Source organism: Spermophilus citellus (genome assembly GCF_964194105.1).
Source record: "Spermophilus citellus genome assembly, chromosome: 9".
In the NCBI taxonomy this organism is placed as follows: domain Eukaryota; kingdom Metazoa; phylum Chordata; class Mammalia; order Rodentia; family Sciuridae; genus Spermophilus; species Spermophilus citellus.
In genome coordinates, this window is record NC_138191.1 from 92,412,388 (window position 1) to 92,436,648 (window position 24,261).

The following is a 24,261-nucleotide window of genomic DNA, read 5'->3' on the forward strand; positions in this document are numbered from 1 at the left end:
ATGAGCTGTGATCTGAGTGAGTTCTCTCTCTCAGCCTCAGTTTCCTCATCTGTAATTGAGTAAACAAGTTACCTTACTGTTGCAAGGACTGAAGTAGTCAGCATAGTCACGTGGCACCTATTTGGCAATAAGGGTCCATTATTATTTTTATTATATAGCAGGTGTGTGGTTTGTATACATTAAATAAATGAATGAGTATTCTCATTTATCTCCATAGCAACCCTTTCCCCACCCTTCATCTCTATATGCATTCCTAGCAGGCAGGGGAGAATTCTTTTTCCCATTCGGCAGATGAGGACAATGGAAATGAATGAGTGAGTGAGTGAGTGAATGAGTGACTAGCCAACCCACCCAGTCTGCTGTCTCCTACCTCCTCCTAGTGACCCCAGCTAGGATGTTTGTCTGGAAAATTGGGCCCCAGAAAAGGGATTCTGGCTTTCTGCCCAACTTTCCAGCTCCAGAAGATGGTGACCATGGCTCTGGGTGAGCTGCTCTGGACCTGACACAGTGCACGGGCAGGTGCCCTGGAGTTTGTAAACACTGAGGCCTGAAGCTCAGGGCTTCCCAGAATCGATGGCCCCAGTTCCTGTTCAGCTGATGCTCTTTCTGTAAGACCTTTACAAGCTCCACTGCCCCTTCTGGTAAGTGGGGGGCCAAGAGGGAGTTCTACTTTCACATTTGCTGCGACACCCACGGGAGGGAGATTTCTCAGTGAGGTGTGGAGGGGCGGTGGGGGGGGGGAACTTTCCTTTCTCCTTTGCCCTAACCTCAAGTTTTCTCCTAAGCTTTCGTTTCTTCAGGAGATACTAAATTTCCCACTGAAGCTGAGGTAGGACAAAGGTCCTCACAACAGCAAGACTTGAATCTACCCCAGAAATAAGGAAACCCCTGCCCTGTGCCCGGTATGCTTTATGTACAGCAAGTCCCTCTCCGCTCATCCATGTTGTGCTCCTCCAGTTTCGGTTACCTGAGGCCAACCTCAGCCTGAAAATATTTAAATGGAAACTTTAGAAATAAATAATTCATGAGTTGCAAGTAACCTTTTATTACATTTACTGTGTAATTGTTCTATTTTATTTGTAGCTATTATTAATTTCTTACTGTGCCTAATTTACAAGTTAAAATTGATCATAGATATCTATGTATAGGAAAAACTTGTTTCTGTAGGGTTCAGTATTATTTGCACTTATCTTGAAACATATCCCCAGCAGATAAGGAGGGGCCTACTGGATACTCTTGTGCTCTCCTCCCAACATGGTGGACCTGACCGCTGATTGAACTTTGGGGACTGAGACTACCTAGAGTTAGAGTAAAAGGTTTAAATGAGGAAAGTTTTGACCTTTAGAAACATTTGTAAATTGCTACAGAATGGAAGTCCCCCAAATGGAATTCATCTCTGCTGCTTCTGTAGCATATACACAGCGTTATTGTTCTTCTTTCTGTAAACTGTCTGCCTGTCAGTATCCATGTCTGTGTCTTCTACTTGTCTGTCCCTCCTTGAGTAGATGACTCACTCAGGGCCCTCTCCCTGGCCCCAGCACATGATCTGAGGTGGGGGCATGTGCCATCTTGGAGCCCAAAGCGGCATGTCTGGTGGTAGAGAATGGGTGAAGAGGAGATGTGGGGTCAGGTCACCCAGTACCCTGTAGGACACTGTGAAGGGCTGACTTTAATTCTGGGGGTGGAAGGGAGTCACTGAAGGTTTTTGAGCAGGACCCTCACATGCTATCCAATGCTCATTCTGATGGCTTTGCAAAGACAGGGCCATAGGGAAGAAGCAGGATTAGAGCTCTCCCAACAGACCAGGCAAGAGCTGGGGAATCTCTCTAGTCTCTGGTCCCCAGGCACAAGCAGACATCAGAACCCTTGCAGGATTAGGTAAAGCACAGTTTGCTGACTGGAGTTTCCCATTCAGTTGTTCTGGGAAGTGCCCAAGAGTTCGCATTTCTATCCAGGCCCCAGTTAAATTTGATGCTGCTGGTCCCCAGTCATCACCAGTATAGAGAAGCAGGGAGGGAAAGCATGGACGAGAGATAGTGTTGTCCTCAAGGAGTTTTCCTCTCAAGTGAGCACTGGGTAGACGTTGAAATTCCAGAGAGGCAGAATGCCCCTTGGAGGATCCTGGGAAGGACCACTCCCCCAGTGTGGGGGTGGGGAAAGGCTCTGGAGAAGCTTCTGGAAGAACTCTTGATGGAGCTATACTGGTTAAATGGTAGTTGACCAGGTAAGGGAGGTCCCCAGGGAGGACTGGAAGGAGAGCATTCAAGGCAGAGGGCATGGCCTGAGCAAAGACAAGGAGGCAGGAAAGATCAAGGTGTGTTGAGCAAGTGGGGCCATGATCCAATAGAAAATGCTACAGGTAACCACTCTACCACGGCACATCACGTGTGCCCTTAAGGCTAAGGAGCTTGAACTTTATCCTGTACAACAGAGGTTTGCAAACTTCTGGGGGAAACGGATGCTCACAGACCTCTCTGAAAGTCTGATCAAAGTTAAAATGTATACAGAGAGAGTTAGGCATACATTTCAGGGTGTTTACAAATTCCTGAAGTCTTTCCATGAACTTCAAGTAAAGAATGGGTTTTAAGCAGAGAATCAACCTAATTTATAAACTTGAATCTTTCCTAGTCTGTGTAAAGGATGAATTTGGTTAGGGGTAATTGAGCACAGAAAATCCAGGGTTCAGTAGTCTGGGGGAGAGGTATTAAATGGTCATGCAGATGGGGGACCATTTAACACCTGCAGACAAGTGTTAGGGTGGTGAATGTCATGATCATACTGACTTTTTAGCAAAGTCACTCAACTCAACTCAAAAAGCATCAGCTGATTGCTGAGCTGAGAGGGCTTCTTTGCCTGGGTTGAATCTAGGCTGATGGGCAACGCAGGCCAACCCAGCAAGCACAAGCCATCTCCACCCTCACTCCACATACTGGAATCTGTTGGTCATCAGTTGGTTGGGCCAAGATACCCCCCTGCCTTTGAGGGCTGGAGGCCAGGGACGTGGAGAGAGGCAGTGCTCTGATGAGCAGGAGAAAGGCTGCGAGGGCAGAAGTGGGCAGTGAGTTCCTGGGAGGCAGCTGGGGTGTCATTCCTTCCAAAGATTTCGCAACAGCCTAGGGAGCAGACAGAGCTAAGATGATTGCCTCCTTTATAGAAATGGAAAACCCAAGGTCAGTGGACGGTGAGTCTTGCCAAATGATGTGCTGTGAGCATCAGGGCGAAACTGGGACTAGAAGGCTAACAGCACCTGACCCTTGTTTATGTAGTCAAATGATCACAATCGAGCTAATTAATATATCCATCACCTTGCATATCTACTTTTTGAGGTAAGGTGAGAACACTTGAGACTACTATCAGCAAATTTGAAATACACTTTTCCGAACTCTAGTCACCTGCTGTACCTTAGATCCATGGAACGCATCCATCTCATAACTGCAAATGTGTATCTTTGACCAACGTGTCCCCACCCCAGCCCCTGGCGGCCACCATTCCACTCTGTGTCTGTGAGTTCAACTTTTCTAGATTCCACATATAAGTGAGAGCTTGTAGTATTTGTCTTTCTATGTCTGGTTTATTTTACTTGGCATGATGTCCTCAGGTTCATCTATATTATGCAAAAGGCAAGATTTCCTTTTTAATGGCCAAAAGGTATTTCATGATCCGTATGTGATATATATATATATGTAACTATACATATACATGTGTGTTTATCACATTTTTTCCCTTCATTCATCCATCAGTGGATACCTAAGCTTTTCCATTATCCAGTGTGAATAATTCTACAATCAACACAGTAATACCGATATTTTATATTTCATTTTCTTCAGATATATACCCATTAGCAGACTTGCTAGATCCTATAGCAGTTCTATTTTTAGTGTTGTCCATAATAACTAAAATAATAGACCTTCCTCCCAACACTGTATAAAGATTTCCTTTTTTCTACCCTCGCCAACACTTGTTTTCTGTTATCTTTTTATCATAGTTACCCCAAAAGGTCTGGATGACATCTTGCAGGGTATGAATTTGCATTTTTCTGATGGCTAGTGATTTTGAAGCACTTTTTCACATACTCATTGACCATTTGTATGTCTCTGTTGGGAAAACATCTTTCAGTACCTTTGCTAATTTTTTCATAGGGTTATTTATTTATTTATTTTTGCTATAGACTCCTATGAATTCCCACTAATTAAAAGGATCATAAATGGGACACTCTAATGCCTCATGTGCCTCACTTTTCTTATCTAAAAATAGTACTCATTTTTATTGTAGAACTCAGTTTCACAATAGTTGCTCAAGGAATGGTTTTTCTCCCCAGCAGTATAGTGCTGGTATGGGAAGTGATTGTGGGATCATGAGTCATGGCAGATGCTTTAAGGCATGGGGGTGGGAGGAAGGTTGGCAATGAATTTCAGGCACCTGTGGGACCCCTAAAGTTCCATTGCAAATGTGGAACTCACCTATGGGATTCAAGTTTGGGATGAAAGTTTGGCAGATGTCATTGTATTAGCAGCAGCTGAAACTACTGGGACAAGTAAAAATAAGAGTTCTTTCCCTTTCCTATGGTCATATTATGCAATATTTTAATGGTTCTAAGGTGTATCTTGAAGAGCAAATTAAAAATCATTTAAAGAAGTATTAAAAAAAACTTGGTATCATATGAAACGAGGTAAAACTTATTCCAGAATATGAGTCTCAGGGAAGCCAGGGAAAGGTGTGCGTTTCCTGAAAGTGTAGTATAAAGAAAAACTGATCAATTACATGGCTGTCAGTAACCAAGGAAAAGACAGCAGTTTAGGTAGCCTGAGTCTAAATCAGTGAGGCTCAAGTCCTTATCAAGGCCTTTCCCTCTATCAGCACCACCTACTTATTAAAACAGTATGTTTCTGCTGGTTTAGGTCAGCTGATAGTGCATAAGTTGGTCAGTGTTTCTGTATCCATGGGTGGGATTTGGTTAGAGGGTTCATGGGCTCCTTGAGAGATGCTACATACAAGTCCACTTCCATGCAAAATGTCTATGTTGTAGAGTATGTTTATGTGTAGCTGGTCGATTAGTATTTTCTCTGTGAACCCCTGGTACCTGGGAATCAGCAGAACTGGGCTCCTGTCCTGGCTATCATCACCCAATGGCATCTGCAAGTTGAGATGGTGGCTCTCCATAGTTGCACAACCATATATAGTTCTGGCCCCACTCCATGTGACAGTCACTGATATGCTGAGATTCCAGGAAAGGGGAGCCAGGTTGAGCCAGAAGGTATAGGATGCCTGGAAAACTTGTAGTACAAGGAAGGGCTAAAAGAAAGAATTCTTTGTATAAGCATGAATTTGGGAGGGATGTAATAATGCCTTCAAAAGTTTTAAGGGTAACTGTGAGTGAGAAATTGACTTGTTGCTCATCCACGTGGACCAGTGTATGGAAGTGTCAAAGAGAGAGATTTTGGCCCATTGTTAAAGTACATCTAATGGCCTTTGCCATCTAACAGTGAATGGAACTGCCCTTGGAGGAGTGTCTGTCCTCAGGATGATTGATGGAAGCTTTTAGCTTGGGTTCAAGTATGAGATCTAACATTGATGAACATATTCTCCAGCCTCCTTGCTTCTCCTACCCATTATCTCTCCCTTCCCATCTCTAAGGTCCTCTGGTTCTAATTCCAAGGAACAAAACTGCATGGATTTTTTCTAAGTAGGAATCAAACTTTAGGCCCCTTTTTTCTGTCAGTTTGATCCAAGATATTCATAACTTTTCCAAATGATTAACTGGGGAGGCAAATACCTCTCATTCCTCAGGGCTACTGAGGCCCATGTGGGGTCTGACCTCATCCGGGCACTGAATGGCAGCCCAGCCCTTGAGGGTGCTTTCTCCCTGGTGTGGCCCCCCCTCAGGTCAGGGCCCATCAATTTGGCTTTGAGGGGAGGAATGTGAGGCATGTCTACCCAAAAGGGGCAGAACAGATGTTGTGTTGTTCTTTCGTGACTGCCTTTGCTGAATGGCTTATGACTGAGTCCTGGAAAGTCAAGTCAGGAGCAGGCCTCTCTAGAACAAAGGGGAGCAATCTAGTGGGTGAAACAGAGGAGGTAAGTTGTCACAGGAGCTGGGGGACTAGAAAGCAGTTTGCAAGCTGAACAGGCCACATAGTTTGACCTCTTTGTTTTATAGATGAAGAAACTAAAGGTCACAGATGTTGACATCCTTGAAGTTGTGCACAAAGTCAGCCCTGTCAGGGCTGGAATTAAAGTCAGTCACAGGAGGCACTTGCACAACCCTGAGTGATCCATCCTTAAGTTTTGTAGCCTAGGTACCTCACTCAAGTCACCTCATAGCAGCTGAAACCACTGGGACAACCAGTGGACCCTGGACCACCCAGGCCCTGGGACACTTGCCCCACAGTCAAAGGTCTTCAGAGGGATTGCTATGGTCCGAACATTTGTGTGCCCCCCACTCCCTGCTCAAAATTCATCTGCTGAAATCCTAATCCCCAAAGTGATGGAATTAGAAGATCTTTCAGGAGGTGATTAGGCCATCAGGGTGCAGCCCTTCTGAATGGCCTTAGTGCCTGTTTTAATCCATTTGTGCCTCCATATAAAAAAAAGAAAGCCAGACTGGGTAACTTATAAACGATTAGAAATGTAACTCTCCCAGTTCTGAAGGTTGGAAAGTCCAAGATCAAGCTTCCAGAGGGTCTGCAGGCTGGGGAGGCTGTGTTGTGGTTCCAGGATGGCACCAAGTCACTCCACCCTCTGGTAAGGACGAATACTGTGTCATCATATGGTGAAGGGATGGAAGAGCAGAAAAGGTCCAAATGCTTGGTGAAGCTTCTTTTATAAGGGCTATACTGTCATTCCCAAGAGAGACACCCTTCTGACCCAATGACCTCCTAAGGGCCCTACCTCTTAATACTATTGTGTTAGAGATTACATTTCCACATGTTTGGAGGGACACAAATCATAGAAGTCCCCTAACAAAAGAGCTCTAGGGAAACTCCTTTTCCTCTTCCACCACATGGGGAAACCACTGCAAGAAGGTGCCATCTTTGAGGAAGTGGGCCCTCATCAGACACCGAATCTGCCTGCACCTTGATCTTAGACTTCTAAGCTTTCAGAACTGTGAGAAATAAATGTCTATGGTTATAAGCACCTAATATGTGGTATTGTTATCGTATCCGGAACAGATTAAGATAAAGGTTCCACCCATGGAAGGGTGCCGAATTTTCAGCAGGTGGGCTTCCCCACTGAGGCAAGATGGGCCACTGTCTATAAGAACTTCGAAGTAGCCAGGTGGGCAGCGGAGATGGTCTGGTGTGGGCAGCCACCCCACTAGGGCTTGAGAAGTTGAATCGCCAATGAGTGGAGGCAGTTTTTAGCAGTCAAGGATAAAGTCAAGGGCTCCTCAGTTATCATTAGTTTCATTGTCTTCTACCCCCTCCTGTGATGGGAAGGGAGATGACCACCCCCATGTCTGTCCCTGCAGATAATACAAGCACCTCTTTCACCACACACTGTTCAGATTACTGCTCACTGTTCAGACCCCCTGCTTCCCCATTCATTTAACAATGACTGAACACCCCAAATTTGCTAGGCACAAAGGTAAATAACATTTAGGTATTTATACTTTGGCAGGGGAGGTAGAGGCAAAAAGAGATAAGTGTCACCACTTGATAGTCATAACCATAGAGAATGCAACAGCTATTATTGGGGCTCCAGGAAAAGAGACATAACCCATGTTGGAGAACAAAGAATGGAGGAGGAGTTGCCTGACCTGATTTTAAAGGGACTAGCAGGGTTTCAGCAAATGAGGAGCAGCAGGGAAAGCTTGTTCCAGGGTGGGTCAAAGGCACAGAGCTAAGGACCAGCATGGTTTATGTGTAAGAACTGCAAACAATTCGATGGTTATAGGAATTTCAAACCAGGCTGGCAATAGCAAGGAGGAGCTGTAAGCCGGGCTAAGATGCTTGCACTTTGTACTCCAGGACAGCTCTCACACACTGACAGTCAAAGCTAGGCTCTCCATCCCAGGACAAGTTTGATTTAGCCCATGGGAGGTTTTAAAGAATGATGGATTGGAATGCCTTTAGAAAACCAAGCTCCTTGCAGGCCAGGGGCCGGCAAGAACCTCTGCCTTACAAAGATTTCCTCAGGGATGGTGAAGAACAGGCTTAGAGGGACGCCCTGGGGAAGAGAAGTGCTTTGGGAAGTCATTGCAAAAATCCAGGCAAAAGACAACAAGGCTTGCAGTTGTGCCAGAGGAAGAATGTGGTAAGCAGAGAGGGATTTCCCCACCCATTCTTTACTATGGACCCTCAGGCCAGGGGAAATAAAGAAGATAATTGGCTTGGAGCCAGCAATTCTATGTCAAGTACCTCTTTAAATGACAGAAAGCTGTGAGGTTCCCTAACCTACTATGAACAGACAATGTCCCTGAAGAATAACATTCATCTTGTAATTATCCCAACAAACCCAATCCTGCACCCACACCCATTCTACGGAGGTTCTAAGAGGTTAAATAATTCCATAAAGTGTTGGTCTGAAATTGAGACTCATAATTATGTGACTGCAAACTGGGGTTTTTGTCCTCAGCCTTGCACCTGTGTGGGTTTATCTGGGTGTCTACGCTGCCCAGAAGCCATCAGAGTGGTTCATGACTGACAAAATAGAACTAAAGAAATACTACCCATGAGGGACCCAGCAATCTGCTTCCCCAGACCTGCTAGGGGACTCTGATTGTGCTGAAGCTTGAGAACCACTGCAGCAAATCACTTCAGTGATTCTGTGTATTTTTACTATCATATACTGGGTTTCCTACAAATGAGTGAAGACTTTCTGCAGTCACTCAGGGTTCAGAGAAATCTCAGGTGTGCCTAAGAGTGGGCATGACAGGCAGACCACTGGCAGGTTAGAATTCAATCCCTATGTTGGCGTTTTTTAAAAAGTAGGTTTCTCAGTCTGCTCTCGGCTTCACTGGTGCCTCCTCCTCCTCTGGGAAGACTTCCCTGACCTTATTGGGCCAGGATGGTGTCTCCTGTCAACATTTTCTCAGAAGCATTCCTGGTAACTCTCATCATGCTTACTAAGCCCTGTGAGGATGGAGACAGGTTTTCCTGTTTGTTCTTAAACCCCTAGAACCCAGCTGAGGGACCTCTGATAAATATACATTTCAGGTAAACACCTGGCTCTCCTTTGCCGGGAGGGAGGGTCTTGCTAGGGTATCGCTTGGCCCCGATCATTTCTCCCAAGTCCATCCTGTAACTTGTCCCAACCTGAGCTGCTGGGTCATTTCAGCAGTGGGGATACCACCTCCTGACCCCCAAATCAAGCTGGCATGAAACCTGTCACTAGGATCCCCACCATGTTGTAATAAACACAGAACTCATCACTCCTGGAGAGTTCTGTGACTATCTCTTGTTCTGCCACCACTTGTCTGCTTCATGGATGTAGGTTCCACAGTCGGGCTTATTTGCTTTGCTCAGCTCTACCCTCAGCACACAGGAGTCCCTCCTTAGTGACTTTTGAAACAACCCTGACTTTTCACTGACTCATTTACCCAAACACTCCTACATCATCTATCTATGAAAATTTTAGAGATGGGGAAAACAAGCACAAGAAAGTGGGGGACTCTCCAGGTCCCACAGCGAATGAGAAGCCGACGAGCTGCTGGAGCTCTCCAGGCAGTCGTCTATCACGTCCATTACCTCTTTGCTGCATTCAGTTGTTTAATATTTTTCCACTAAGTAATGGGGAGCCATTGAATATTTGAAGCTTCCAGGAAATGGCATGTGTTGTATTTTAATGTAAGGTAAGTGCCTCTTTCCTCCCTCTTGCCACACACACTAGTCCTAATTCAAAGACTTTTCCATCTGGGGTCACAAAGTCATGGCTGCATACCATAAATCCTTCCAAATGTTTCCTCATAGCTGTTTTAGTTGACAGCTCTGAATCACCAGCACTGTGACAATGCCAGGAGGGCTGTGTTGTCAAAGCCTGAAAGCCCGGGACAGCCCGTGGTCGCCGATGGTTGCACCAATGCACCTGCACTGTGGGAGAGGCCTCCATTCTCCCTGCAGCCACAGAGAGGGTACAGTGGAGATGAAGGGATGTCACCTCAGGAGGCAGCTGATTTGTGTTAGAGGATTCAATATGACCCCACATCAAGCTCAAGTCTCCTAAGTCTCCTAAGCTTTAGAGAAAGGTTGCCCTTTCACTATCACTTGGGACAAAAGGAGAGCACAAGGGAAACATCTTTGGTAATGGCAAAAAAAAAAAAATATGATAGGGAGTTAGTTAAAGCAACTGTCATACTTTCATAAGAAGGAATATTATGCAGCTATTCAGATCTGGTTTTAAAAAATGGGAAGATATAGCTGGATTATCCTAATAAATTGTTAGAAAAATTAGCATACAAACTGTTAAGTATCTTATAAGACTATTTTTGTTTCAGAAAAGTATGGATGGAAAAGTGGATGGATGAATGGATGGATGGATAGAAGGATCATTAATATGCAGGAAGGTATATATAACTAGATGTATAGACAGATGCATAAGTTAAAAAGACATAGAAAAAAACTAGAAAGACCTATATCAACATCATAACAGGTGTTATGATGATGTTGGAGGAATTAGAGTAATTTTAAAAATTCCTTATTTTTATTTTTATTTCCTGATTATTTAGTAATGAACTTATGCTGCTTTTATTAGCACAGAGTTATCAATACAAAATACCCTAATATTCAGAGTCAAGAGCTCTGAATATTAGGATATTTTGTATTGATAACTCTGTGCTAATCTTTTACCTGTTTCTTCTTATATTCTCTTTATTCTTCCTGAATGGATGTTCCTAGGAACCATCTGTCCATCCATCTATCCATTCAGAGGCAGAATCTATGAGGACTTCAAATGGCACTTACACAACCCCCCCGCCCCGATGCTGTTATTTCTATCTCATGTCCTTTTCCCCTATGTGGCCAACCACACTGGCTCTCTTGTTCTTTTTCTAGAACACTGGGGCCCCTTGCTGTTCTCCACCAGGCCACCCTTGGTCTTTCTTGCCCACTCCCTCTCAAGCTCTACGACTTTCAGATCTTCCCTTTCAACCTTTCCCTTTGTGGTTTCCATCCCTGCCCTCCTTCCCTCCTCCTGCTATGACCTGGCTCTGTTCACCAAACCTTGTACAATACTCTAGCTTAAACTTTTCAACTTGTACTTTCCTTTCCAGCCACCCCCACCCACCAGCCCTGTGCTCCTAATATCCCTGCTTACTTGCAAGACAGTCTTTAAAAAAAAAAAATTTAGCTGTAAGATGGACACTATACCTTTATTTTATTTATTTATTTTTATGTGGTGCTGAGAATTGAACCCAGAACCTCATATGGGTGAGGCAAGTGCTCTACCACTAAGCTACAACCCCAGTTCTGCGAGTCAATCTATTTACATCTGTTACCTTATCTGTCTTCCCTACTAGGTCTGGAGCTCATGGAAAGCAGATGCCTTACCCTAACCATGCTTTTACCCTAGGTATCTAGCACATTTCTGGCACATAGTGGTACTCAGTAGATATGTTTTAGTGACAACTGTCCTAATGGCTACTGTTGGTGAAGCCCTATCCAGTTGGCAGTCATTTTGATAAGCACTTACTAAGAATTTGCTCATTCTCACAACAATGTGAAATAGATCATATTTCCATTTTATAGATGGAAAAGTGAGTCTTAGGAGGCTAAATGGCTCAGCCAGGTAACTTAGCCCAGAAGCACTGGAGACATCAACCACACCGAGGTTTCAGACTGCTGCACCTTCCTCTTGAATTCATTCATATATTCATCCCACCAGTAATGATTGTATGCTTCCATGTACCAGGAACTATTCCAGACTGGAGGAACATGTCTGGAAGAAGGGATGATCCCTTATAGGTAAAAATGTGAAATGGGTGTGTGACTGAAGTACAGAGCATCTCAGAGGCATGGGCATCTTGGCTGTGGGACAGAAAGGAGCAAGGGAACTGTGGATATGCAGTCCAGGCAGAAGAAAGGGCAATTTCAAGGACAGGTCAGAAGGCAGTGGATCCAGTCTGGATGTTGCCCACTGCATCTTGAACACACTATTTACATACCGGGATACAGCACCTGAAACTAAGCAGTCATTGAAAGTTAGATAAATGCATAATATGGGTTCCCACATTTTTAAAGAAAGACAGAAAACTTCAAATTTCAAAAAGACACCAGAAGGCTGAATGGGCAGATGAGTCTGACTTCCATGAGTCCCCCAAAGATGACCAGAAAGAAATAAATGTTTTTACCAAGAACTTCTTTGGCTCAAAACATTGCTCAGCCCCCTTTTCAAATCTGCTCCTCTATTTTAAAAATGCAAAACCAGCGCTGCCTGAGGTACTGTGGTTTTACACGTTGCTAGGATATCAGTGTATTTACCTACAACCACAGACGTCTGGCTTCGTAACAGCCCACTCAGCCCTCACATGAGGCTGGGTCATGGGAATTCAATCAACGTGCGGTCCTGAGGGGGCTTTGAAATCAACCAGGGAGTCACTAATTGCTTCGAGGTGCCACAACTGAAATTTTTCTCCAGGTTTTGCTATAATAAGCTTTTTTTGTTGTTGTTAAGTTGATTTGCTTTGGCTTCTTTTGGGGTTTCCAATTCAGTTGTGATTTGCACCTGCTTTTTTGAAACTAAAAAAAAAATATATATATATATATGTGAAGGAGAAAATGGAGTCATATTTTCCTATTCCACAGTCCCTGGGCTTCCAATCTGGGGATGCTTAGGGTCTAACAGCTCAGGGGGAATTTTGAACATTGCAGGGACATGAACGTTAGATGAATGTGCAGGTGATATGGCCTAGACCAGGTTGAAATCCTAGCCCAAGTGCTGCACATTGCAAGATGTTGCCTGTGCAGTGCAGAGGGGGGGACTGTCCTTGGTCAATTTGCAGGACACGGGGCAATCTCTATCAGGGCTAGGTACGCACCTTCCCAGTACCTCAAATGCAAATCAATTGGATTGCATCAGGGGGAAGCAAAATAGACTCAGTCCCTGATTTTCAAAGCTCTTCTGAATCATTACACTCTCTAAACCAAACCAAACACAAGGGGATTCTTCCAGCCCAGTCTGTCCTTTTTAAAAGAGCTTCAACCTTCTCTTGGTATCACCATCAACAAGGTCCCTTTATGTGACCCAGGGCTGCAAAGGCTAGTACTTGATTGTATCTGTCATTGTTGGAACAACTAAAAAATGTGTCTCATCTCACTTTCGCATGGAGCCTGGAGAAAAAATATTTCCTCTTTCATTGAAATTGTTATTTCAACAGGCGAATAATCTTGTAATTAGGGCAGCAGGGGTGACTTAATATCCACACATCTGAAACTCTACTTTGGGCTGAGAACCACAACAATGCAAAAAAAAAAAAAATGCAGTTGTCTCAGCCCTCAACCCTCACAATGGCACAGGGTCCACCCCGCACCCTGTAACCTTAGTGACATAATTGGCAACTAATTCAACCTGGAAGTCTCATTGGCTAGTTATATTGTTGAAAACACATGTTCCATGATACATCATTGACATATTTTCTTCAGTTTTAAGGGGTTCCCTAAATATAACTGGCCAGTCCTGCTTTGAAAAATGTCCAGGTCTAAATCATTATGACTCTATTCAGTGGCATATATCAGTATTTTCCAAAGCTTCCTTTGGCAAATAGTACCAGGAGAAGATCATCTGTGGTTGAACGAACTGTGATTGGACTTGATCATGAGGCTGCACAGAATCTTTTGAACAGTTCATCAGTAGAAGTTTTGAGGGTCACTATAAACTACAGATTGGTGTTTTTCTGCCACTCCAATTTCGACATCTAAAATAATTTTATTTTTCTACACCTTCCTGCTTGTGCCATATGTTAATTTTAACATTTTCAAATATTAGAGTAATACGTGAACTTGGGACATTTTAACCATCACTGAGACCCCACTAACTCCTCTCCCCCTCAGAACCTAAAATGACCCTTTCATGTTTTTTACAGATTGTGTAAGAAACAACCTCTGATCTCAAAATAGACATGGAAAGAGGGCAAGTGGACCCCACATTCTGCACTTGAGCTCCCCCAGAGGGATTTGGAGAAATCATATATGCTTACATGAAGTCAGGTGTGCTGTGGATGGCTTTGCCAATCCTGATGTGCTATACAAATGTCTGTTAATTGGGTAAGTACAAATAGCATGACAGGCCCATAGGATGAATTCCAAATCCTCCATCTTCTGTTACTTTCTAGCCTTCTCTTTTGTGAAAAAAATCTTTTACTCCAGCCCAATTGGTGTCTTCTCAGAGGTGAAGATGTCTTCTACATCACCTCCCTTCTTCAGGGCCTCTTCAGCCCCTCCTCACCCACCTACCCCAGGACCTCTCTCTCCTTTTCCCATGTTCACTCATTCAATCACTCTCTTCTTCCTCCTTTCCCTCCTTCCTCCATCCCTTCCTTCTTCCTTTCATATCTGTATCTATATATCTGCAACCACCTTATTGGACAAGTGGCATCTGTTGCTATGATCAGTAGAAGTCCAATCTCACCTTGTCTTGGTACTAGAAGTACAAGACAGATAGGCCCTATACCCACCTGGTCAGCTCCAGTAGTGGGTTCTGATCCCCATGCCCAGCGCTACCTCCTAGCAGCTAAAGCAGTGCGACTGGGGATACTGCCACACCAGCGGGTAAGCCAGGTGTAGACTGAGGACTCCTCATTTCTGGATGAAGAAGTGTTCCAGGCCTAAGGCCATTCTTGTGCAGAGGAGAGGGTGTGGAAACACTGCACGCACCGCACTGACTTTCCCAATACGCACCCAGATCCTCATCAGGTGTGCATACATATCCATATCCGTATCCATTCTGTATCTATATCAACATCATCTCCCAAGTATTACCACTTGTTTTCAATTCTACTCATTTTTCTCATTTTGATACTCTTATTTCTAATGCAGATATCTTCCCTAATACAGTAGTATTAGACTGAGATTTTTGGAGATAGAGGCATGAATTACTAATTTTTGTATCTTGAACTAGCTCCAAGTAAGTACAAAAGATGCTGGAGAAAGATAGCATCTCTCGAATGTAACCCCTGTTAGGGCATTGTCCTGGACAATTCAGACATAACATTTTGTTTATCTATTATCCCTGACTTTGTCTCCATTCTAGCAGTTAATATAGGCTTAAGCAAGGCAGGCATTTTAATGCCTTAAATCTCTCTCTGACCTTGCAGTGGCTGTCCTGTCACTGAAACACTCTTCACAGGGCCCCATATTCCTCTATGGTCAGACCTTTCTTTTTATTCTTAACTTCAGGAGTCATCTCTTCTGAGAGTCCCACTCTGACCCCCTTACCCAAGGAATACAACCTGATTCCCCCACAAAGGCGTTCTGTATTCCAGGGTCCTTTTTCACTCTTCCCACAACACCTGAAGTTAGCTTATGAATTTATTATCTTGCTTTTTTTAAAATTGTCTATCTCCCCTATCCCCTTTTCCAAATAAAACCTAAGCACTATGAGGGCAGGGGTATGCCTGCCTTGCTTAAGCCTATATTAACTGCTAGAATGGTGCCTGGCACATAGGACATGCTCACTTATCACCCGATGAGAGACTCTGGAGGGGAAGGAGTTATGACACCTGCACTGGTTGGCTAGTGTCCCTCCCAGCCTCCTGCTCTGATTCATGATCCCTGGATCCCAGTTTTCTGCCTGGGTCATTTTCTAGTGTGGAGTATGATCACGTTGTCCATTAAACTTACAAATTTCCTTGAAATTTTCAAAGCTTCTTGAAGAGTAAAAAAAAAAAAAAAAAGAAGTGATTTTGTGTGTGTATGAGAAAGCCATCACCTGAGTGAATGTTTCAGTGCTGACCAGGGGACCAGGGCTTCCTGACCACTATGGGTTCTCCTTGGACTTTAAACCAGCAGTTCCCAAACCCAAAGCAAGTTATCCCAAAACAGGGTTCCAAGGAGAAACAGAAGGCACATTCACACTGGGTTACTGGGAGATGATCTAATGAAAAGGCTGTTGTCATAGGTGCAAAGGAAACCACGGGGCTTACGCAATAGGGACCAATTGCCATACCAACCTCAGGAGGCAAGAAGAGGCAGCACCTCCAAGAACCACAAAAAGGTGGGAGGAGCTGCCTGACAAGAGGCTGCCTTCATTAGAGGAACGGAACAGCAACCCTGAGCTCAGGGAACCAACTCCCCATCCTTCCTTGCCCTCCGTCCACCTGCATCTTCTGTTGCTGGCCCCCCCTAGGCCAGGCCCTGTTGTTACATTTCTAGAAATGAAGACTGGTGTTCCCAGGGGCAGGAGTGATCTAGAGAGGCATGAGAACTTACCAGCACAAGAGTTATAACAGCTAATAACAATTAAATCAGGATTTTGATAAATACAGTCATAGACTACCCCCATCTCCCCTATATCTGGACTTTTGGAAGTCCTTTGTGGGCTAGCTCATTTGATCATCTCAGGAAGCCCATAGGTGGGCACTATCTAGTCTCACTGGGCAGATTGGGAGCGAGGGATTATAGAAGTCAAATGCTAATTGGTACATGAAGGGGTATAAAATCACGCCAGAGAGACAGATCCAGTACTCTTTGTCTACTGGACCACCCCTGTGAACCCACATGAAAACTGTTGAGGTAAATCATTGCTAAAAATGTAGGGAAAACCCAAAGGTGTGGCCCAGGAGAGAAGACAAAATATTTGCATAAGCATTATTTGTGTTCAATGAAGTCAAATACACTCCTTTTAAAACATGTCAGGAGGATCCCAAGTTCAAAGCCAGCCTCAGCAAGCTGAAGGCTTCCCTGGGCAACTTAGCAAGACCCTGTCTCAAAATTATAAATTTAAAAAAGAAAAAAGGCCTGGGATATAGTACAGTGGTAAAGCACCCCCAGGTTCAAACTCTAGGACTGCAAAATAAACAAAAAAAGAAAGAAAAGAAAAGAAAAAGAGGAAAATTAAAGTGCAACCCAAGAAAAGAAAGAACATAAAAAAGAGAAAGAGAAAGAGGAAGAGAGAGCCACTTGCACACAGAATACAGGCCAAATGTCTAATTATAGCTGATAAGGTCCCTCATGATCTGTGCCTACCCGACTCATCTTTCCCCATTCCCCTTGTGGCACTGTGTCCCAGCCAAAGTAAACTTTATTTAGCTCTCTAAATAGCCCACAGGTCTTTACCAGTTCAGGCTGGAACACTTTACCATGCCTTCTATTCACCCATCTCAACTCTTTATCTAACAGGTTCTAGTTTGGGCCTTTCTTTCTTCCTTCCTTCCTTCCTTCCTCTAACAGATTATTGGGCAGCTGGTATATGCAGGTCCAGTAGTAGGTGTTGCTGATGTAGGTCATCCATGAGGAAACCTTATGTAGGCTGGGGGTTTCTCCTGTGTATTCTGCAGCAGCCTGGACTTAGGCTATGATAGTCTCTCTTACTCTGTGCTTGAGTACCCTGGTTCTATGACTGTCTCCTCTATTTGACCAAAAGCTCCACTATGGTAGGGTACTTCTCTCTCTATGCGTATTAGTTTCCTATTGCTGCTGTAACAAATTACCTTGAGTTAGTGGCTTAAAGTCATGTAAAAGTAATGATGTGAGGTTCCAGAGGTAAAAGTCTGACACATCTTGCTGCACTAAAATCAAGGTGCTGGGAGTCTGTATTCTTTTCTGGAGGTTCTGTTTTCTTGTCTTTTCCTATTATAGTCTGTTTGTATTCCACTAATGATGGCCCCTTCCTTCATCTTAAAGCCATGCATCACTTCGACATGAACCCTTTGCCTCCCTCTTCCACCTTGGAAGGATGCTTGTGACTATAGTAGGCCCACCCAGGTAAACCAGAATAATTAGCCATCAGTTGATTAGCAACTTCCGTCTGCCATCTTAGTTCCCTTTTGCCACATGATATCACACACTCACAGGTTCCGGAGATTAGGACACGAGAAATTTGAAGGAGCTTATTCTGCTTCCCACACTATTTATCCCCACATGCTAGCCTAGGGCAAAACTGAATGTCTGAATGTGCTGACAGGGATGTGTGTATGTGGAACATATAGAATCTCTATGTGCATGTGACATATGCTGGGAGTCGTTTGTGTGGGAGGTGGGGATTCAAGGGAGATACTCTGTCTGATCTCATTAGTGGGGGTCAGATGTATGTATGTGTGTGTTGGGGGTGGGTGGGAAGACCACCTGAAGGGAGATATAGAAACAGAAACTAGACAACTGAGTCCTAGTCTCCTGACAATTCAAGTTGTGAAATACTTGGATATTCCCTGTATGGACACTTTTAAAAATTGTTTTCTTTATTTTTTATTTTTAGACTTATATGACAGTAGAGTGTATTTTGACATATCATACATACATGGAGTATAACTTATTCTAATTAGGATCCCATTTTTTTGGTTGTACGTGATGTGGAATTTCACTGGTTGTGTATTCACACGTGATCCATATGGACAGTTATACTTCAGGATCTGTGCTCACATGTGCTCTGTGCTCACATGTGCTGATGACCATGCTCAGAGTGAAGACAGCTTCCTGCCTGGGCCAGAAAGCTCTTCCAGAATGGCCTGCATGAGTCAGCATGCAGCTCAGACACTTTCAGCACTGCCAGCAATGAGGAGAGCAATTGAATTAGTTTCCCAAGATTAACGAGAGGGTGTTACAGTCCTTGATGTAGAATCCTCTATCCTTTTCAAATCCCCAGCCCGTCCCTTACCTAATTTCAAAGATTCAAAACTGGCAGAGCCTTTAAGTCACATCTAGCTTTCCTCCTTCATTTCACAGGTAGCACAGGGCCCAAGGAGTGGGGAGACTTGTGCAGGCTTGTAGGATCATGCAGGGCATGGCCCCTTTGCAGTTAAGATCTTTACAAGGTGATGCCTTCTCTAAGGACAAGGATTCTGCATCACATGCTCCTCTAACATCAGGCTTCCTTAGGTCTCTCTGCTCCCCAGTTCCTTATGTTCCTAAGAGATAAAACCCAGAATGGTGCTTTGAGATGCAGTCTCTATTCTTGAGAAAAGTTTCTACTCAGGATCTCTGTTACATTTCTCACATAGGGAGCCAGGCTTGACAATCTAAAATACTCAAGGAATGTCTTCCACACCTTTCCCTTCAGGTTTAGAACAAAACCAGACCCAAACTGGAGCTACAGGCTCAGTATCCCTGGCCCTGCCCTGACCTCCTCCATCTCCCCAAGCAAACATTCCTTATTTGTGCATTTGTATAAAAATATCCATGGTCCCCACCAAGGGTGGACTATGCTAGATGTCAGGTACACGGCAGTGGGCACACTGACATAGATTCCCTCCATCAGGGGCTTATTAATTATAGAGCTTCTAGGTTACATCCAACTCCAGAAATCCACAAGCTGTTTCACTTTTAAAGAGAAACAGAAAGAGTGTAAGCTGCACCATAGTAAGAGGAATGGGAAAGGAGCAAAGAGATCATGAGAGCAAGATAAAGACAGTTGGGAGCACACCAAGACTCAGAAGGAGAACACTGTGGTAAAAGATCTAGAAACACAGGCAGAGACTGGGCTGAAGTCACCCAACCACAAGAACCTCTCTCCATCTGCCATGAATCGCAAGAAAGGAGGGAATCCCAAGAAAGGGTCTTGCCTCCAGATGTGCAATCTCTGTGGGTCTCCTTGCCATGTTCGAGAAGAAAGAGGCCAAGACAGAAAGGTTAGACTACAGACTCCATAAAATCTTCCTTGGAAGTTTCATGGTCTCACATGAAGCTCTGAGGAAGGGTTCAAGAGTATACAGTTCGACCTGACCCTAGGACTGCTCTAAATTACTCTCCTCCATGGAAATCCTTCTCATCCTCCCTGAACAGAAGCCTCTCTCTCTGAGAAAAAGCATACCAGATGTCCACACTTAGTCCACAGTTTGTGCAACCTGGTCTAGTCAGCTGTGCTTATATTGGTCGTATTGGTGGTGGTCACATGCGCCGTGTTGGTCTTGTTAGCCATGGTGGTGACATAGGTAAAGCACAGTCCATATTCTGTAGGTGTCTGTGCCCTTCCTTAATAAGACTTAGACATTAATATAGTCTCATTTATTTGACCAATGTTTATTGAGCACCTATTATGTGCCAGAAACAGGTGCATGCTGGTACTCCTAACCTTATCCCAGGGCTCACAGAGCCAGCACTCATAACCTTGCACTACAGTCAGAGCAAAGATGCTGATCCCTATTATACAGTCATGGGAGAGTAAGACTCAGAGACAATTGGCAAGACTGAGATCTTCCTGGGCCTCTTTACCTCGAGTACATCCCAGAGTTGTTTTCCCTTGAAATGGACTCAGTAACATCTCTTGACACCATCTGCAGTCCCTCTCATAAGCCAGACTATCCTAGGTAGAAGGAATATAATAGTGGGGATAACTCAAACCCTGCCCACTAGAGACTCCATCCAGGTAGGGGTGTGGGGTGGAAGAGGAGGAGTGAGTAGGTATAAGTACTTTGAAAAGATGTCTACGTACTGCTTCAGGGATTCTGACAGGGAGCAACAGATTCCATTGAGGGGGATTTGGGAGGTCTCACAGAGGGGCTAATACGTGAATCAAATCAGGCTTTTATGGATAAGCAGATGTGTGCCAGCTGGAGAAAGGGCAGAAGAGCAGCCCAAGTAGGCGAAGCCCATCAAGCATGGAAGAGTGAGATGTGTGTTTGGGGAGTAACCAGCCATGTGGGTGGGCGAGCAGCCCTGGACGCAGAGTGGTAGAAAACCTGGAACTGCCTTAGGGAGGGCACCAAGAACCTGCTCGAGGGTGTGACCAGTCTGCATGGATGATGGGGAAGGGGCACAGGCGGTTTCTAAGCAGGAAAGTAATGATCCCTGTGGGGTTAAAAAAATTCCCACAGCTTGGGAGGTGACTGGAGGGAGGAGATTTGCAGGGAGGCCAACCAGGAGGCGGGAGCATTGGTTTTGGTGAAAAGCAATGAGTTTAAATGAGTCAAATGGCTACGGGAAAAGAGTTGACAAATTCCATATCTGAGATATGAGGCAGGTGGAATGGACAGGGCCCAAGGCCTGATGAGAGAAGGGAGCTGAAATTTGGACACCTAGTGCCTCCTGCAAGAACTTTTAGTGATTAATGGTGTCTCTCATCCAAGTGGGGATTTGAGAAAAGGACAGAGTGGGAAGAAGAGAAAAAAATATTGCATTTTGGACAGGGGATGGTTAAGGTTCCTTCTGGTTATCAAGTAAGATGCTAAGGGGCAGGTTCAGAACTTCAAAATAGGTCAACCTAGAAATGTGGAGCTGAGCTCCTAGAGCCACAGACTGTAAATGCCCCAAGAGACATAGGAAGAGGTTGTATAACAAACCACTGTGGCACTTAAAGCCATGTAAGAGGAGAGAATCAAATAGCATCCCCTCCTTCTGAGCCTCAGTGGCTCTCAGAGCCCAGGGTTTCTATTATGAGAAACATTCTTCCATCTTCAAACTGAACATGTGAATATCAAGAGGAGGCACACACCTTCTAGTTAGCATAAACTATTATTTGCCCCATAATGCAAGATTTGCTAGTATACGCTAGCTAGCCTTAGATGTTTTAAATCTGCATTTGCTTAAAATGCACCAAATATCCGTCTGTGCTCAGAGGCAGAAAGATCCCAAGCAAAATGAAGCTTTGGGGACAGGCTGTTGCTGAACCTTGGAAACACTATGCTGTCAAAGGTCCCCAGCATGGGATAAGCAGATTTTCCACCATTACCAATTTACATATTTTTTTTTCTTCCAGCCATCCAAAGGGGTGTTTCCGAGTTTTCCAATTTCCTTCTGGCAGGTTACACAATCAGAAAAGGCAACATGGCCCCGGTCACCAAGGCTCCCATGTGCCCAGGAGAAAATGTTTACGGTACCAGTTAGCCTGAAGCAAATCCACTGTCAGCGTTTTTCCTAAACCTCGGAGAAAGAAGAAGAAACAAAAACTGTTGAAATGTGAAAATAATTAGAGAAGAGACTTTCCCAGGGAACAAACATGGCCCACGCTGTACAGAGGGAAGAACAAACAAACTTTGGAGGAGATTATGGAGCTGTAAAATCCTTGTTTATTTCTGCAGAAAGAAATAAAGTTGGAGAGAAGCCACTGGGTCTGCAAAATAATAAATCACGTGCTGGGGGTGGGAAGGAGGAGCTGGCCTATAAATTCAGAGATGAAAACAAAGCAGCATTCCAGCCGTCCCTGGTGGCGTGTGAACCTGCACCGTTTGATTTCTGAAGCGATCTGGCTCCTTCCCTGTGTCGCTGGGCGTTCCTCAATGTGGTTGCCCCGTCAGGAAAGCATTTGGTTTGGGTTAAGGTTTCTGAAAGGACATCTTAGCGTTGCTTGGTTTTCAAAAAGCAAGGGGGGAAACATCCAACCCTTGTTCCTTCTTCTTCTCAAGCTGAACTTTGCAGAAGAGTTTCTGCACCGACAGAAACCACAAGGACTCAGTGAGGCGAGGCCAGGGCCGGCCCAGGAAGGCCAGGAGGAAATTCCCAGAGCCCGGTGCCCTTGGGAAGGGGAGCTCCCTGGTCTCTTCCCGCTTGCCCAGAGCTTTGGGTAAATTTGCCTGTGAAAGGTCACAACTGAACTGCCCTCTTGGTTGAGGGATTTTTCAGGGCTAACACCTCAGGTTTCTGAGGGAGAGAGGTCCTGTTTCCTGAGAAGACTCAGGCTATCAGCATGGACAGCAGCTAGAACCTTGGCCTTAAAAAGTGGGCTGAAGGGTGATCCTCACTGCAGCTTTCACACTTGGTGAATAGCCCAGGGGCATCCCCTGCCTCAGACTTTCTGACCTTTCTCCCACTAATTTTAAATGGAAGTAAAAGTAAGGGCATTTAATTCACTGAATACTGACTCCCTACTATGTGCCAGGTGTGCTAAGCCACTTCCATGCACCATCTTGTTATTTCATAAGACAAATGTCATTATAGCTTTCTAGTATAGTTTCCTAGTACAGATGAGGAAACTGAGGCTCAGATTTTTACAGCATCAGCCCAATATCGCACAGCCAATAAATGGTGGCAGTAGGCTGCAGACTAAGATATGTCTCCACCTGCATTTCTCTGAACTCTAAGCTCTGCAGTTTCAGTAACTCAAGCTTTGTGCCTACAGAAGCTAAATGGGAAGTGATTTGCCCGAGCAGAATCAGCCAAATGTTCAAAGAATCAGGATAAGCACTCAGAGCTTTTGACAGTTCTCAAAAGATTATTTCAAGCACCTATGTTAGTTCCATACCTCATCCTTATTTCTTTATTTCTGCCTTTTCTTTCCCTCACTTGCTAAATTAGTTCCTTATTTATACTGTAACTAATTACTATAAGCTTGTAGGCTACCAATACCACACATTTATTTTCTTCTAGTTCAGAAGACCAGAGGTCCAAAATCAGTATCACTGGGCTGGATCCACAATGTTGGAGAGCTGCTCGCCCCATGGAGGCTCACGGGAGACTCTAATCTCACCTTCTCCAGCATCTTGCACTATTGTCATTGTATATCTTGGCTCATGGCCCCTTTTTCCATCTTCATAAGCAGCAGCAGAGCATCTTTTCACTCTCATTTTGCTTTCTGCTTTCTTCCAACCCATGGCCTTCTTCTCTGGAATAGTCAAATTTCCCTCTCTGCTTCCATTCACACACTGCCTTCTCTTATGTCTGTGTCAGGTCTCTCGATACTTTTATTTCATCCTTAATGCTTGGATTGTATTTAGGACCCATCTGTATCATCCAAAATAATACCCCCAACTCAGTATTCTTAACTTGATCAGATCTTTTTCATGTAAGGTAATACTCACAGCCCCCAGTGGTAGAGTCTAGTATCTTTAGGGGACATTTTTCTGCCTGTCAGACCTGCTTTCCCCATGAAAGTTGCACTTTGCATTATGTTTCCAGGAGTGGAAGTAGAATTCAGTTTGATAGTCCACATCCTCTTGCTATGAGCACTCTCCTGTCACCTATTTCTTTGCTGTTGTCCAATTTGGTGTGCCAGATGTCCATTAGAGTCCTGTCCTTGATGTTCTCCCTTACAAACAGTTGCTATGAGAAAGTTATAAGGCAGTGCCTCGTCTACAGTAAAGTACAAGGAATTAAACTCAAGAGAAGGTGAAATTCAGAAAACAAAGGGATCCAGCAGATTCAGAGAGGTCACAAAAACTTCTTGCAGGGACTGCTGCCTATTTTAATCCAGTTTTGAACATTAGATTTGTGAGAAGTAGAGGGAGCTATGGTGTTGAGCAGCTTG